The sequence below is a fragment of the Dermacentor andersoni genome, chromosome 4, assembly GCF_023375885.2.
Source record: "Dermacentor andersoni chromosome 4, qqDerAnde1_hic_scaffold, whole genome shotgun sequence".
NCBI lineage: Eukaryota > Metazoa > Arthropoda > Arachnida > Ixodida > Ixodidae > Dermacentor > Dermacentor andersoni.
In genome coordinates this window covers 51,182,065-51,200,150 of record NC_092817.1, presented here as the reverse complement: position 1 = coordinate 51,200,150, position 18,086 = coordinate 51,182,065, and the positions used below count along the sequence as shown (strand labels likewise).

General features: G+C 46.7%; 1 protein-coding gene across 3 annotated transcripts in view; it reads left to right on the top strand.

Annotated features, from left to right (window-relative positions):
* Positions 1-18,086, top strand: part of LOC126537142 (uncharacterized) — a 104,183-nt gene that overhangs the window by 61,213 nt on the left and 24,884 nt on the right. Inside the window, exon 1 of one of the 3 annotated variants that reach the window (XM_055073740.2) lies at positions 4,326-4,481. The exons of the other annotated variants lie outside the window; for them this stretch is intronic. The gene's annotated coding sequence lies outside the window, so the exon portion shown is untranslated. Of the gene's footprint in view, positions 1-4,325; positions 4,482-18,086 lie in introns of those variants that run through there. 3 annotated transcript variants of the gene reach the window in all.

The window sequence follows — 18,086 nt, the reverse complement described above, 5'->3', positions numbered from 1 at the left end:
TAAAACTTTGACTGCCAGTAATTCATAGCACAGACGTTCTTTTCAGGTTAAGATATATCATTGACCCTATGCGATCCTACTCCGACACCCTTAATCCTCCTTTATTTTCTTGCTTCGGAAATCTGTCTTTGTCCCTCTAATACAAGGATAAGTTGCAAGTGCACACGTATTTGTTAGTCTTATACGAAATCTAACGCAGTACAGTAGCGCGGTCCATGAATGTGTTCTATGTCGATATAGCGATGGGGCCTCTCGCACGGTGGTTGGCTAAGACCGTTTGCAATATAGTCGGGCAGGCTAAACGTGGCTCTGTCGGGTACACGTAAACGCAACAGAGTGCAGTACCTATATGTTCTTATTGCGTGCAGTGCAATTTCTCTACAGGTAAACAGCGTACATAGACATAGCGCCCGGGCTGCAAAACATCGTGGAGGAATGTGCACGAGGTTACAGCTCAACGCAGCGGGTGATAGCGCAGCGACCTGCTATACACGCGCCGGGAAATGACTGTTTCTGTTGCAGGCAGTTTTTGGGCAACCAGGTGGCGATAGCGGATCGCAGGTTGAGAGCAGTGCAGCTACACGGCGCGAAGGAACTTGTTTTTCGAGCGAGGCGTGCGGGACAGCATCGACGCGCTGCATTCCGACACGGGATAAGCATACCGACACGCAGTTGTTTGTGGGCATGCAGAACGTGACACAGCTGTCAAGAAAGAAAGAAGCACCCAACAGTATTAACGTAAATGCGTGCAATCGATCCCCCACGTAGGTACGCACTCCGCTTTGTGGTGGTTCTGTCGTGGATCAGGAGGTCGAACCGAGTGAATCGTTATTGCCTGATCGGTGATTCATCAGCCAGGGCTTTTTCTTTTCGCCCGTTACGTTTTGATTCACACCTTTTCACCGCTATTTAAGGCGAAACCCTTAAGTGGCTCGTTGCAATAGCTAATACCCGGAAGAAGCGCCGTCTAGTCCTGTGAATCAAAAGAATATAGTCAGGAATGACTCGCACCCTCGTAAACAAGCAAAGATACAATGGCTGAATATGAATGAAGAAACGAAAGAAAGAAAGAAGGAAAGAAAGAACGAACGAAAAAAAGAACGAAAGAATGAAGGAAAGACCGACAGAAATAAAGAGAGAACGAAAGAACCTTTAGGTGCGTTAGGTGCTCGCATGTGTCGTTGAGGAGGTCGACCTACAGCGCCATACGTTTACTTGACACGCGGCTCGTTATGTCTAGCAAGAAGTCCAACCCCTCCGATGGTATAACGTGCTGTGTAACTTAATGCATTACCACGTGTGCAGCAGGCTTTCGCATTCACGTGTTACAGGAGTGTAACATGCTGCCGAACTTTTTTTTTGTCTTCTTCACCTCTCTTTCTTCGCTGTGTGCTGACCTGCATCGACATCTAGCTTGTTTTCAGTGAAAGTCGTGGACGATCTAACTTACAGTTAATATTGCCTCACGGCTGAAACGAACTGGACTTCTTATGCATACTTTTGCCAACCGTATAAAATGAGGTGAAACTCGTGTACCCCCCTCAAGCAACTTGAAAGGCAACTCCCAAATTGCTTTCAATAAGAGGCTGCATTGGATAAACAGACATGCCCAGCATAATAGTCTTTACTGATCGATTAGATAACCCAACGGCGCGGAACCAAACAAGAACAGGAATAACAGAAGTCACACATAAAGCACACACAAGGGCACCCATGTGTGTAATTTATGTGTGCCTCCTTTTACTCCGGGTCTCGTCTTTGTTCCGCATTATTGACGAATCTATTAGGGCAATAAGCCAACTATACCAGACACTAAGTGTTGTTGTTAATGAGGCTAAATTTACTATACTCACGGAATGAAGCGCGTCAATTTAGGACTAACTACTTCACATATACTTCCTTTTGCGTAGTCAGCAGTTCACGTGACATCGGCGTAATGTTGGCTTGCACACTTAGGACAGAGTCCGCATCACCTTTATCAGAGACCATATTCGTAGTGGCATGACACGGCACACACTATATATATATATACATATCGAGTGTTCTACTTTTAAAGTTTTCCTGCCGAGTTTCATTGCGCGTGCCTACAACGTTTAAAGCTTATTCTTATTTCGAACCGGAATACACATAACGAGTGGTCGTTGCTTACAAATAATTTCGACGTTCGTTCTCGTATTGCGCACGACTCACGTTGCAAGTTCCTATATACCACAAACGTGGTATATAGGATGTGTTACTATTAACTACCCATTTAAATATAATTGTAGCGCGTGTTGACGTCTCTTCAAATTATTATACGAAATTTGGATCCGGTGAATGAAGTTGAAAGTATCGCGAATACACTCAAGACGTGGCGCCACCTGCCCTACACTGGCTGCGCCGTGACGTGCCCAAAGACCGAAATGTGCCAAATTTTCTTTTCAAAGCCATTTATTTACTTTGTCTACAGGAACCCCCTCGAGAAATTTGACGTCAATCCGTGTATTTTGTGGCGTGTTTTTATGCTTTGCGCCTTCGGCCATTTTTGGTACCGTCTTTCGGTCACGCCGACTACGTAGGCGGGATTTCGCGTGATTATAATGCCTTCGCATTAATAATCTTGCAATTTTTTTGTCTCGGTTTTCGTTCATTGTTATTTTTTTTCTGATTGAGAGATTGACGAGCACGTCACCTTCCTTCGACAAAACATTGCGCCGCACGAGTAGTTAGTTACAGGCTCTCTGATACCTGGCGCAGATCGGCGACACTGTACGCCAAACAACATCTCCATCCTGTCGTTCACTGATGTCCTTGATATCCTGGCAACAATTGAACTGCTGCCAATAGCTTCCGTTGTGTCGCCTTGCGTGGCAGTTTTCGTCCGTGTGAACACGCGCGTTTTTTGACAGCGGTTCGCTCGAGCGGTTTGCATGCACGGCACGCGTTGACGGGGTTATGGCGTGTTTCGACGAGCTGCAAAGAGAGTCGTTCTGCCCCTGCAGATTTGGTTTGTTTCCCCCAAGACACCAAGGCCACGGCTTTATATAAAGCTTTGCGCAATGGCACGCTCGACAGAACTGGCGGGCGTAAATATGAATGGCCTTTGGCAACATGTCCGTATTCGCTCGCGCTGTGTTTCTATTCTTGACACGCCTCCTTTCTCTCGCTCCCTGTTTTGCTTCTGTACGCGGACGAGAGAGGCGGAAGATGGAGTTGTAAGGAAAGTTTTGCTAAATGCAGGAACCGATGGCGCGATTCAGCAGGGGCATCACGAATCTCCAAGCTCCAGCGTCGGATGCACGCGATGATTAGTTAGCAGTGTCGCTGCTTATGCACGTGCGAGGAGCCTCGTCGAAGCCGTGGTTGCGACTCCAACTCATTGAGAGGAAAAAGTTTGCTGAGGAACGGCGTCGCAGATTCCGTCAGGCGCTCGCCGCTCGCACGTGAAGGTTTGCTGTAGAGAAGTGCCGCACAACGCGATTGCTCCGTGAACGCGAGCACCGTCGCCGCGCGCATCGAGGCTCCCTGGATCGTCGCTCTTGTTGCGGCGGGCGCTATCCTACCGAGCGGATGATTCAGCGGCACAGTGTTGTACCGGTCGTTCACCCGCGTCCTCCCCCTCTTCCCGCCTTGTTGGCGTGCTGGCGTCACGCCAAGCTAGGGCCAAGGTTGCGCGCGACCTTCGGCGCGAGCGCTTTGGCCTCTGGATGAGCGCCAACGAGAGAGAGACTCATCGCCAGCCGAGTTTCCTGTCGTAGACTCTCTCCTCTCACTCGGAGAGAGCGCGGTTCCGAACAAATGAGGCGGCGCTTCGCGACGAAAATTCTCAGCGTCCAATGCCTCTCTCATTGTAAGCACGGTTCAACCCTTTTCTCTTTCTTTTTTTCTTTTTCGATCATGTCTCCCCCTGTACTCCGGCCGACGTGCGTGTGTACGTTTGCTCTCCTCCTGCTCTCTCTCTCTCTCTCTCTCTCTCTCTATCTCTCTTCATAGTGTCACGTTCTAATGCAGTATAAAGTAAAATCGCTCGCCCGAGTGATCTTGTCCTTTTCCCGGTGGCCGTTGCCAAGTCCTTTCTCTTTAAACACCGCGAAATTTCTCTCGCGGAAAAACCGGGTTCGCGTGCGAAAGCGAACTTTCCTTACGCGTCATTTCTACGTCACGCTCTTTCTCTGTGACTATCGCGCTACGCGATCGACGGGGTGATCCGAGGAGGGCCTTCTGGGAGCACTTTCCCTTTGTTAGTAAAAACAAATAAATAAAAATTATCCGTTTTGAGTTGGAGGGTGCTTGATGTGCGACCATTGTAATCGGTCGTCTGTCGGATAGGTCTCCTCTCGTCTGCGTGTGCTCTGCTGTGTGTGTTTGACCCCTGACAGTATATCGCAAGAAAAGCAATCGTCTGAAAAAGTGCAGTGTGGAGAAAACGCCGGGTGTGACACGTTACCGCTGTGACAAACGTCGTAATCGTCGGGAGGCTGCTACATCAACCGAAGATAGAGGTATATCCTTGTTCAAATTTTGGCTTGCAGCAAAAGGAAACGCTTATTTGCGAAGGCTCAAAGCCGGTCGAAAACCTGTAGAGCGGCGCCACCGCGAAAGCCAAGATGATTCGTTATGTCTCGGGTGGTGTTCCTGCTTTAAATGGCCGTGCGCTTGCAGTATAAGTGGCGACGTAATTGACTTCCCGGTTCTGCAGGCATTTACATAATGCCGCAAGAGGGACTATGTAAGGTACGACGGTTAAGGAAAAGAAAACCGAGCCGAGCAAGGGCAGAGTTAAATGGACTGGGTACATTAATAATTAAGGTGTATTAGTAAATTACCTTCGCAAAATACTAAATAGGCCAATCACACAGTGAGAAGAGGTTTGGTAAGCCAAGAACGATGCATAAAAAATTAAAGATAGATGGCGACGCTGTGTTGAAGTTTCTGCACAACACCGCTGTGACGTCACGGATTCTGACTGCGTCTGCGCGTGGATTAGTCGATTGATTACCGGCAAACGTGGACTAAACTGTATTTCAAAGAAGACAAATGCTTAACATAGCAACCCGTCGTGGCTTCTTATAGTGGAGTTGGCGTCGCGCTGCTAAGCACGAGGTCGTGGGATCGAATCCCGGCCGCATTTAGATTCTCAAGTTTCCCGCATTAAATTCACCGCATTTAGGTGGTCAAAATTAATTCGGGATCCCCCTCTACGGCGTGCCTCGCAATGAGATCGTGATTTTGGTCCGTAATACCCTACAGTTAAAAGAAATATATATAAATAAATAAAAATTGGGCAGAACGTCGCTTTGGCTCGTAAAGCCCAAGAATTTATTTATAGTGCGACTATAGCTGCTCATTGTTCCTGATATTTGCACGCCACTCACTCCTTAGTTGCCACCACCGTGTTCCGTACGACGAGCAAACGCAAAAGTGACCTGGGTGTCTTATCAACATTAGCGCGTGAAAAAAAAAAAAAAAGACTTGTTGAAACGTATTATTGTGCACAGCGCGCACGTCCCTTTATAACCTTGTAGTATAGACACCGACGCGCCGAGAGGACAATGCGGCGAGCTCTCCGCGCGTCCTTCGGTGCCAGGGTTATTCATCGCGTGAAGGCAGCATCCGCTCGCCATTTCTATACAGTGTTGCTGTACAGGAGCCTGAACATGCCGCATCGTCTCATGTTACTAACTCCAATTAACGGTACGCAAGCAGCGCGCGAACACGGTATTTAATCCAGCACAATGCGTTGGCGGGCTAGTTGGTTCGAATCCACGGTATTTAATGTGCCTGCATGTGTTACCTTGAATCGATCTCTAACGAGGTCTGCATTGCAATTACACTAGGCAGTTAACAATACGGGGATTTAGGTGTACCGCTCCCACAGCTAGGGGGTGCGAAACGCAAGGCGTGTATGTACAGAAGAACGAGAGCGCAAAATGAGTACAGAGGAACGCAAGCAAGAATGGGGCGCGGGGACTTTTGGGCTGCGAAGATGTTTGAGTGCACTACACTTCTGAAACTCCGCAATCACACAACATTGCGCAGGCTCTATATTACAGCGTCACGCTTAGAACAGCAAGTGAAGGTCAGAAAACTCTTCTTGCCGCGTACTGTATGTTGAAATGAGACCAACCAACATACGTGTTATGCAGGATTAAGAGGGGAATCCCGTTCGAGCGGTAATTGCCAGGCCGTGGCCTCGAGAGGCATTTAGGTTGGTAATGTATAATACTGTCTATGACCTTGCCGAGAGAGGTGGCTGTGGTAGCTTCCATACTACCAGGTGCACGAATCGTATTGCGTTGTAGCAGTGTGCGTGTGTCAGCTTTGGAAGAAGGCCATGAGAACGAGTCTTTTATTTGAAAAGACGATATGAAAAAAAAAAATTACCTTAACAACGTTCGTACCAGTTGCCGAGTACCAAACACACTTGAACGGTATAGAACTCGATAAGTCTCAGTTCCGCGGTTTTTTATTGTGCGTCGATGGCACCACTGTTTCGCTTTCTCGGAGGTTTTGGCAGTTTTTCATGCCGGTGATTCAATTTCTCATTTTAAAGGGGAGATGAAATTGACATCAGAACAGGCAGAGAGGTCAGCCCGATGTGCAGCATTCGGTAGCTAGTTGAAGATATGTTTCAAGGCTGCGCACAAACCACACGAAGTTTGAAATTTATTGTACACGCACCGTGGTGGCTCAGTGGTTATGACTTATCGCTGCTGAGCACGAGGTCGCCGGTTCGCTTACCGGCAGCAGCGGCCGCCGCAATCTTGATGCGCACGTAATGCAAAAACTCCCGTGTACTTAGGCTTAGGTACCCTTAAAGACACCCAGGTAGTAAATATTATTCCGGAGCCCTCCACTACGGCACGTAGCTCCAGTGTTGCTTTGACGCGTTAAACACAATCAATCAATCAATCAATCAATCAATCAATCAATCAATCAATCAATCAATCAATCAATCAATCAATCAATCAATCAATCAATCAATCAATCAATCAATCAATCAATCAATCAATCAAAATTTGCCTTAAGGTAATTGCTTTGGTGATATTTATCCCGGTCACATAACGTTTCGTCTCCATCATGCACGTATATATTAGTTCGGTCATGCCTCGGCACCCCCTCTAGCCACCATAGCACCACGGTGTTTTTACATCGAGCTCGGCACTCCTTTCAAGGGAAGGAGGGGAGGGGGAGACGTAACATTAGGCTGGTAGGTATTTTCTTTCCAAGCCCTGTTCGCACATCTGTGGCAGAATAAAGGACGATTATTAGCAGAGAAAACTGAAGGCGAACACTCCATTTCTAAATTTCGCGCCTAATCGACGGCGGCGATAACCAGTAATATGAGGCGTCGGGGATTCAACGTTACCTTCCCATATTTGGAGCTGTATTCTTCCCTCTATTATTCGGGGAAAGCTGCCAGGCTGGGTTTGTGTCCGCTTTTCGAATGCAATTTAATTTCTGAAGGGGAAGAATTGCTATCCCACCCAACCGTTGCACGTAGCTATACAAAGGAAACCCAGAGAGGTTTCTCAGAAAGAAAGCTTCGCATCTGAAAAAAAAAAAGAATCCTCGTGGTCCAGGAGCACGAATTTCTTCTTACAATGTGAACCTCCGTTTATGAGAAGCCCGTGTGGGTTTTCTTTGTAGCTTCGTGCTACAGTTGGGTGGATGACAATTCTTCCCTTTCGTAAAAACTTTCCTCCAATTTGCGGGCTTCCGCAGAACTGATTTGCTAATGTAATTCCTCGTCGTTCATAAATTAGCCCCAAACAGACGTAAGCAAAGATACGCTATATCACGCGGCGCTTGTGCGATAATTTTATGGCGGCGCAGTAGAAAACTATATATAAACATACAGTATATATAGAAAACCGGGTGAGTTTGGTGCATTTGCACACTGAAAGAAGCGAAAAAATAATGTTATGCAGATCCAACGCACATCTTGGTATCTATGTGAAGCGAAGCTTCCGTGAAGCTGCTAATCAAATGCTATAGGTCTCCCTATTTTATACCTGCGTCCTTGGCGCAAAGTGGCGCGCGCACCCTTGCTACGCAGTGTGACACGCGGCGATTTTTTCGAATAACTGGTTGGCGGTGGCACAATTGAAGCGCAAATGCGAGTATGACTTAGTGCAAATCCAGTCCAGAGGCGGCTGGTGCACTGAACTTCCTTTTAACGCGGTAGCGTTAAAGGTCTCCGTGTCGCAGGAAATCCGGTGTCGGCGTCCGGTGTCCGGCGTCCCGTGAGCGAGAATTGCCGTATATATTTAGTTATGTGTATGTGCCACGCCTTGCTGCACGACATGCGGTACGTATGTGCGGGTTATTGTGCCACACCATTCTATCACTAAAGTTGCTCACATGCCTTGTCCTATATTATTGACAAGGTTATTCCTCGGAATTTTGAGAATGACAGCCCGCAAACAAATGTCGCGAAACAAAACAGCTACAGCGCATGCCTTTTATGTTAAATATTCTCAAACTGAAATATTAAACGTGCGAAACAATCCTGAGAATGGTACAATTTTCCTGGCGCGGCTGTGCCCAATCTCCGGGATCTGCCCACGCAAGAGGCGGCGTTTCTACCAGAAAGCTCGCCTTCGTGCATAGCGCTCGCCGACAGCGTTTCTCGGTAAACATTACGGTCACATAAGCTGCAGTTGCCGGGAAGCACGAGAAGTAGTCAGGGATCTTTGAATGTTATCGCGTCCCACTCTTAAAGGCGAAGCTTACACGTCCTCCAGATTCTTTCTGTGCTTGTATTGTTCACTGTAATAAAGGAGAGAGAGAGAGAGAAGATTGTGGCCTAAAGGTTAGAGCATCGCGCTGTTGTGCTTGGGGACCGAGGTTCGACCCCACCAACAGCAGCAGCAACTAATAACAAGTATACGGTCAAGGAAGTTTCAGAGGGTCCGCGAGGAAAGCTTCGCCTTAAAAAAAAAAAAGGGGAGGGGGAAGAAAGAAATGCCAACACACGAAACGCATATTGCCCTCTTCTGCGCCTTATCTGCTCCCCCGCCCCCCTACCCATTTGTTATCGCACTTTTTCTTTCAGGACGTAATAGTTATTTCTGTTGACCTTTTACAAAACCTGTATAACGTAGGCAGAGCACCGCGCTAACCACTGTCGAGATGAGAAAGGGAAGAAAGGGTCGAGATGAGAAAGGGAAGTTGGAATAGAATAGTATCCAGGCCCTGTAGTTGGTGACTTGCTCGCCACTGAGCGCCATGCCCGAGCATTTGCAGTGGCTGCCATCATAAAGCCCGGAGAGGTGTTACCCCTTTCCACCCCCGCGTTTCCATCCCAATATCCGACGCCTCTGCAGAGCTCTAGCCGCGGGGTAAGCTATCTCAAAATCACATCGTGACAGCCGACACATCCTGCCTTTCGCCTGTCTGCCTTTTGTTTACACGCACACGGGGTCGACCAGGGTCACCGACGCGTGAGCGGGACTGCGCCGTTATCGCAGAGGGCGACAGGCCGACCCAGCGTGCATATGCACGCTGGCGTGTCGTTAAGGCTGGCGTTGTCGCCACGCGCTGCCGCCAAAGTGTCACAATCGTGTGACTGCGTGCACTGGCGAGTGGCGTGGAGGGAGGATTGCGTTTCTCGTTAACCGAGATCATGGCGCGAGCTCTTTTCTCTTCTTTTTTTTCTTTCTCGGCGGAAAAAGGATACGGTGCTTCATTTCTTTGCTGCAAAAAAAAAAAATTCGAGGGCTCGGAACTCGGGTTTGTTCTGTCCTTCAGTCCGTCCGTAAACTTGGTTAGGCCCTCAACCGTCGCCGTAAAGCGAAAAAGAAAACAGAAAAAACTTCGCCCGCCACCGTCACTGGGATTAGAAATGTTGGAACACGTTTCGCTGCGGCAATGCGGCAAGTTGGGAGCTGGACGCCTCAACCGGTGACAATATATCGCGCTGCTACTGCTAGTTTATGCCGGATTTTGCGCCCCGTTACAGACTGAGAGTGGTTGCGTTTGTGCGTGTATTATTTGGTATATACTGTAGCGAACGAGGACGTACGTTACATTTTATACGGGCTGGCTTAGATTTACATACGTAAACTTAGGTTTACGCATCCTTAGATTGCTTGAGCTCTTTTCCGTATGCTACGAACTCATATCTGCTGCAGTTGACTATTGTACTTGTTTCTTCATAGTGTATATATTTTCGGGCAACATAGTTTTTGACGATTATGTTCTTGTTGCCATTGTATCCCCAACTAATTGCACTACTACTGCCCCTGCAGACATTCTGTGGGCTTCATAGGGGCTTCGTAGGGGCTGCAGTAAGAGGCTGTGTATATAGATACATCGCACGTGCCACATTGACGTATTATCCACCGCATCTGCTGAACTACCGCTTATAAGCCGGAAGCATAAGCAGGTATACAGTACTTATAAGTAGAAATGCCCTAGTAGAAAGGCGCAGCCTTCGGCCACGACGGTCCTCGTCAGTGCAAGTCACCCACACGCGTAAATCTTTCTGAAAATGCCTCGCAACGTGGAATTCGATCTTCTACATTACCGAACCTGTCGCCGTGACGTACAGTTGCGATCTGTGACGATATTGATCTATAGGAGGAAATGGCGCTTAATTCTGCAACCCTCGAAGGAGCACGGCGAAGCGTGCTCCTTTAAGGATGTGTTTTTGTCTGTGTTATTCTTTTGTCCTGTTTCTGATGGCGCTACGCCTCTTGCCTCCGTCGCTGCGCTCAGTATACCGCCTGGTACCACAAACAAAGAAGAAAAAAAGTGTGAGAGAGTTATATAGATAGAGAGAGAGAGAATGAACACATTGTACGAAACCGTCTTCGCGTTACGGGCGGGCGGTGGCGTGATGTTGCCAGACGGGCGGTCACGTCATCCGCTCGTGGACAAGCGGCGACCCTGGGACAGTGGGCGCGCGACGAGCCGCCTGGTGCATGGAACGCCCTAATCACGCCACGCTATTCCAAGGGCGGCGACCGTAAACATGCCGCAGCTACCATGAAAAGTGCTTTCTTTCTTTTCCTTCGTATCTTTCATCTCTTCTTTTTTTTTCCATGCCCCCCCCCCCCCCCCCCCATTCTTCTTTTCACTCTCTATACGCGTATCTCGGCTCCCCCCCACTTTTGCGGACCCGCGCTAGATCAGCACCCACTCGAAAGGAGTTGGAGCGTCCGCTCGCTCCGGCTTGCTCGGCTGCCGCAGAGCGCGCGTTCCCTTCGAGCGTGCGCGGGCTAGAGCCGTACTTGTGGATGTTTCGGCTTCTTTCTGCTGTCACGCCTGAACCGCAGTTTCATCTTCAAAACCGCGTGAGTCGTGAAAATTTGCGCCTTGGGTATCGCAAGCTATGTAGCGTTGAAAGGGTCTACTGGTTATTGCAATGCGTATAAGAGCCGTGTCTGTCCATAAGTTTTGCGTAAGAAAGAATATCTGCAAATTCGACTCTCGATGTTGTGTATGATACTCCGCTAAACACGTAACATTCTCTTCGTACGTTGTAGCTATGCCAGACATTGCATTTTACACGGAACAGAAATATAGGTATTGGCCTGTGGCAACGTTGTAAATCCGTGTTAGAAGAATACTGCCGGCGAAGCATTCATCAAGATTCGTATTGATCTGGTGAGTTGTTCTAGCGAAACGTGGCCACTTCATTAATGCGTAAAAGGAAGAGTTGTGGGCGCATTACGTATCAACAAACTTGCGATACTTACACAGTTCTCTGAAACAGGCACCAGGAAAAGCACCCGGAGCGTCATTTACTTCACGAATACTATGACAGCAACCACCTGAAAGAAAAGTTTCGCGGTAAAGATAGAGAGCCAATCCATTACAAGTGATGGAATGTTTCATAGTGGCCATAAGTTGCACTACAGCTTCGAATTGAAACCACGAAGCTGTTCTTTACATCCGCTTTTGCAATGCCTAAAGTATGCTCGAGGCACTATAGCGCAGCGTTAGGTTGCATTGAAAAGGAAAATGCAAACACATTCTGCATCACAATGTCTCAAACCTTCGTGGTTTTATTACAGAAACTGAGAACTGTTCGCTTCGTGAGTCCATAAAAGAGCACCTCGTATACCCGCCTCATAAAGAAGACACCACAACTCACATGAATTCGCTTGATTTTTGACGCCCACTGGTGAATAATGATACCTTCAAAATGTCCCATACTACTAATGAATGAGGCGTCGGTGTCGCCTTCTTGCTGGCTACGGTCCAAAAGACAATCATCACCAAAATATTTGGGTCGAGCAGCGTGTATCAGTTCGCCAAACAGATTCATCATGTATCTTCCTCAACCAACAAGCACCAACAAATTGCTCAAGTGAGTTGAATGTGTAGCACGGAAAAGGGAATAAATTTTGGTACATTCCTTTCCGTGTGCTGCAAACAGCTGTAAGCTTCAATTAGCTTTACTTCAAATTACCGCTACTTAAAAATTAAGCGACAAAGAACGGCCTAACTTTGAGAAGCAGTTAAAAAGCAAGTGGTGCTGGCAGAATCTAAATTGCACTGTTAGTTGAGTCCTCGTGTTACTGCCGAGCGTTTCTGTGAAGAAATGCAAAGATTTAAAAAAATAGCAATGCGTTACTTGAAGAAAACCTAGTGCATATTGTTTACAATACGGTGGAGTAGCTGCCACAATTTTTTTCGTTACTGGTATTTAATTAGGTAGTTATAATTAAACCCCGCGAAATATGGAGAACACCACGTGACTATATATATATATATATATATATATATATATATATATATATATATATATATAATATGGGAGGGTTGCAACTGACGCTGGTCTGTTTCTTACCAAGGCAGGACGTATGTTGATTTAGCTCCTGGACAAAACTTTGTAGTGTGGTGAGCGTGGTTCGTTATGAAATAAGGCGGAACGTAAGCTTATACTTACCTATGCCGCAAAGAGTCTGGGATGAGCCAAATGATGCTTCGCACTAAATAATGGTACTAACGAAGCGACTATCTAAGTGGAAAAAATTTTTTGACAGTTTTGCCCGAAATCGGAGCATTGTATAAGTTATAGCAAGGCCCGTGGATAAGGCTCAGCGTTGCCCGTCACAGAACGTTGGCTATAGATGGTGATCGTACCCGCGGTCGTCGATGGTACACGAGATAAGACCGAAGGAAAGCCGTCGGCGTTGGTTCGTCGTCGTCATAGGGAAAGGATTACATCAATTCAGCTTGACGGGTCACGGCGGTGCGATTTGCACACAGCTGCCCAGCGGGATCGCTAATCTGTGTGCGCGCAATGATCACGTGTCAGCAGTGGAGGGCCAGAACACCGCCCTGGTTCTGGCAGAGCCAACCGAGCGGCGCGTGAGGCTTTCTAATCCTCCACGCGCGCGCCGCGCATTCGTCATCGATAGCAGAACGGCACGACAACGCCGACAGCGACGGCACAAATGCGCCTCGAGCGCCCTTATAATTGCTATCGCAATAGATGAGTGAAAGTAACGCCGCAGGAAATAAGCACCGTGGGTGCCCATTTTCAAGCGGCTCCCACAGCATTAAGTGGGAGCTGTTTGACAGTGAGCACTCACGTGTTGCTTAATATTCTGCGACATCACTTTGTCTATCTCTCTCTCTCTCTCTTCTCTGGAATTCGGCGCGTGCATGTCGGCTCGTCGCATTTGCATACGAAGCGAACGAAACGTGCCTTAAGGTAGCACATCGATTCCATATACAGGTTGTTTCACGTAACTTGAGCCACACCTTAAATATACGCAAATGCCTCGTAGCTGAACCGAAACAAGGTATTGCTGTCTGTTGTCGCTTGGAGTTCCTCAGATAACTTTTGCATCCCGCCGAATTACATAATTCGTCCTAATTAATTAGTAAACATCTTAGTTACTATAATTAGATGAAAAGCGTCAAGGAGAATATTGTAGAGAAACATAAAAAACTCTCGATACAGCTTTCTGTTGCTCAATAGGTGCTACACAAAAGTGCTTTTCCGAGCATGATAGAAGCGCGCGAATACACGCAAAATCGCGTTCTTGACTTGAATTGCGGTCTTGCGTTCTTGACTAAATTATTCCTCAGAATTTTTAGACTGGCAGCCCACAAACAAATGGCTTGAGACATAACATCGTGGCGCACGCCTTTTGTGTTAAATCTTGTCAAACTATTAAATATTAAAAGTGCTATGGAATATCAGTGCTCAAACGTGAAAGTGAGGTAATTTTACTGGCGCGGCTCTTTACGCGGGCAGCGTAGTGGCACCTGTGCGATGTCATTACAGGTCCTGCAAGACGCGTTAACGCTTTTAAAAGTGCCAGAATATTGGGCGCACCCTCGTGTGTGGAGACCGCGTTAGTCGGATCCGCGTATAGTTGGAACACCGTACGAGAAGTTCAAGCGCGACACTATAGACCTTGCCGTCACAGTCAGTGCTTCGCCGGGAAACTGCCTTTCGTTTTTAAAGCTTTTAGTATCGATGCCTCCTTGCGGTACGTGATGGTAGCTCTCACTCGCCGATCGTATCGCAATAAAGCTGCTTACCCTTCTTGGGTATACAGAAAGAGGAGGAAGGGGTGAGGAGAGACATCCTCGAAAACCGTTGTTCAATGCCAAATACTTCTTGTTACAGAATGTTCGCAAAAGCATAACCCGTTTTCTTATGCGTGTAAATATTTGTTCAGCAAATGGTTGTCATAGCCAACGCGTGACTCCGCTTGAACTGAGTACCACGCATTTTTGGCAGCCATGCTGTCGATGCGGATATATCCGTCAAGCTCCTTTCTGAGGTGCCAGTCTCCTCCACACTTCCAGTTTCTCTCTCTCTCTCTCTCTCTCTGCTGTGTCTGTGTCTTTCTCTCTTTCTTTCTTTCTTTCTTTCTTTAATGTTAAGTACGTTTCTGTTGCATCCTGTGTTCGAAAGAGCGGAAAGGCAGAGCAGCGTCGGTGACCTTTTACTTCGAACCTGTCAAGCCCCATCTGTCCCCAATAGTATCGGCTATTGTCGTCAGCGCAAATTGGGTGCTATAAAATCGGGGACGATTCCGAGCAGTGCTCGCATAGGCTCGCCGGCGTTCCCTCGAGTTTTATAAAACGGTGGCACCGTCTAATTCGCTAACGTTTAGCCAACGGTTCTGTTCGTACACGGCCAAGTCCTTGCTAATGTGGTCCCTTGCATCGTAAACTGTCCTGAGCCGTTGTCCCAGTACGGAAAGAAGCCTGTCGCCTGAGACTTCTTTGCCACCCCCGTTTCTGCTTTGCAATTGTGATTCCGATTCGGAATAGTTTCGCTGCCTGTGTTGTTGTGCATGCGGCGTACGCGTTCAAGAATATGAAAAAGCGTGTGGACTGGTCAAGATCACCATGCATGGACGAGAACGTGGTACGTGTCATAGTAGTAACAGATGTAGTGTTTTGCTGAGAACGTGTAAATTTCCGGTCTTAAAGGCTCGTGTTCTCGTTGTTTCTCAGTGCAACAGCAACCACTTCCCTGCATTTGCACTCGATGATTGTCATTTAGCCTTTCTTCGCTATACATAGGAAATTGGGGTTAGTTATTCATGATCGGTAAAACAACATACTTGAAAAGCATTTCCGTGCGAGTATAGACAAGGACAAAAGGAAGACGTAGACACCACAGTGCGCTCGCTAACTTTAACTGTTCGACGGAAATTCACACGCTTATATACCATGTGTTCATTCGGCATCACTTCTTCTACAAACGTGACACTATACTCCTACTATAAGGCAATACACGGCTGTGAGTATAATAGTTTGTTCTTGATCGTGAAAGCCAAGTTGCCCTGCATAGTTAATAAGAAATACACACCAAGTAAAAACGCGAAGACACGCAAGATGATGTGCATCATGTTGCGTAAAATAAAAATCGATTATATATATATATATATATATATATATATATATATATATATATATATATATATATATATATATATATATATATATATATATATATATATATATATATATATATATATATATATATCATAACAGCTGCACTCGAAGCAACATAGTGTGACCTCGAAGTATTGTTCACTGCAGTCACGGCCTTATATAAGTAGTTACAAGACTTCATAGTAGGAAAACAGTTCACTTTCAGTGTGAGTCCTCTCGCACCACCAAGAGACTGGAGTCTCTCGGATGAGCCATACGACAAACGGATCCAGTTAAACACGTTAGGAACGTATATGTGTTTTGTGCGTGTTAAAAATACACTTAACTGAAAAAAAGCCATGTAACGCCTTCTGGAAGCTTTAATATACATAGATGCAATCAAGAAATGTTTTCTTCACGAAAGGTCACGTGAGAAGATAAGACATAACATGCATAAAAATTGCACTATAACGATTCCTGAACACAACTTATATGACCATAATTATTAGCATGAACTAATGCGACTCCGTAACACAATAGCTTAACTACTTGTCGAAGCATGCCTTATGCCATTGGCTTCACTTATTTCCCGGCAGCAGAATAAAGGATTATAGGGTAATAAATTATCAGGCGCATAGATAAACAACCATATGAACAAATAAATCAATAAATATAAGACACGTACAGCAACATCTCAAAAGCGCGAAAGGACACGAAAGCAAATAGGAATGAATAGCTTGAATTGTGTTATTTAGCAGCTGATAAAGCACAGGACGAATAAAAATTAATATTGAAAATGCATAGCATAGACTATGGATAGCTTTATAAATAGCGCAACCAAGCGCATTTGCGTATCCGAAAGCCTCACCCTGCTTACGCTGTTATGTGGCACATTTCCGTATTCTTTGCATAACTTTTTGCGTTGTTTTCTAAGTCGGGTGGTTTGCTTGAGCCTTGCCTCACTTCACTGAAGCTTCTCTCACTGCCTCCTCGCCTCGTATACTTAGGGCCTGATAACTTTTGCCAACCGAATAACTCATGTATGCTTTACTGTAGAAGCTCCCGGCCCACTTCTTTCTTTTATCAAGACTTATCCCCACGCAGCGTTCATGAAGGCGCACCCCTCTATTAGAACGAGGGCGAACAATCTTCCAAATCACTCAGTTGCGCCAGATGAAGAAGGCAGCCGTAAAGAACCATGTGCGATCGCGCACGTATAATATCATATGTAGTTCAACGCAAGTCAAAAATATCGTGACGATGCACTTCGCATTGCGTTGTTGCTCACGGCGCTTACTGCGACAGTGAACCTCTACTAATGACTTCTCCGAAGATTCGAAGTTATATGCGCTAATAACGGAAGACTTCACTCACCAGTTCTGACCGATCAGGTCCCGGGACCAGGTCAAACGCGCGCTCGGCAAGGAGATCTCGCGTTTTTATCCCTGTCGTTGCGTTGACAGCGTGAATACAACACACTCCAAGAAACAACGTAATGCATGCTTGTAACATAGCAGTAAGGACGAGGGGCAAGTCGCGACAGGACAGGCGCTTGTCCTGTCCGGTCCGCGGGCCGTATCCAGTTTTTGGTAGAATCATTGGTGGGTGCAACGGTAAAGGGCGAGCAGGGAAGGCTGCGAACTTCATGTGCGCTGCCTCCCTTCCCGGGCTTTCCTTCAGCGCCTCCAGTGTTGCAGATTGCGCAGTCGCCCCCGCTGCCGCCGCTCTTCATAGTGCCAGCGTTGTGGCGGCCAGCGCTCGGAGTCATCCGGACAGATGTTTACAGGTTTACATGGTGCGTTCATTAGATTATATACGCTCGTTATTTTAATTAGTCAGTGACTGTTTAATACAATTTATATGACCGATATAACTAACGTATATACTCATGTAAGGGCCGCACATTCTTGTCTCGATTTTGACGAGCCGTACATAGAACCGGGTTATTTGAACTATTTTTTTTTATCTACGTGTATGAAATCCGCCGTAAACCTCCGCGATCGTCTCATCTCGCCATCTAGTAGGGACGCGCGAAAATTCGCTGTTGAGAGCGATGGGAATCAGCGCACCGAACGCGATTGCTTTTCGGTTGAAATTTTTTTTTTTTTAATATTGGCTGTGAAGCTGGGGGTGCGGCTCTTACATGGGTGCGGCACTTACACTGATTTATACTGTAAAAAATTTCCTTCGTGTAATTGTTTTATACTTCGCTATCGCTAATACTGTTTCGCCTTTCATGCGAAAAT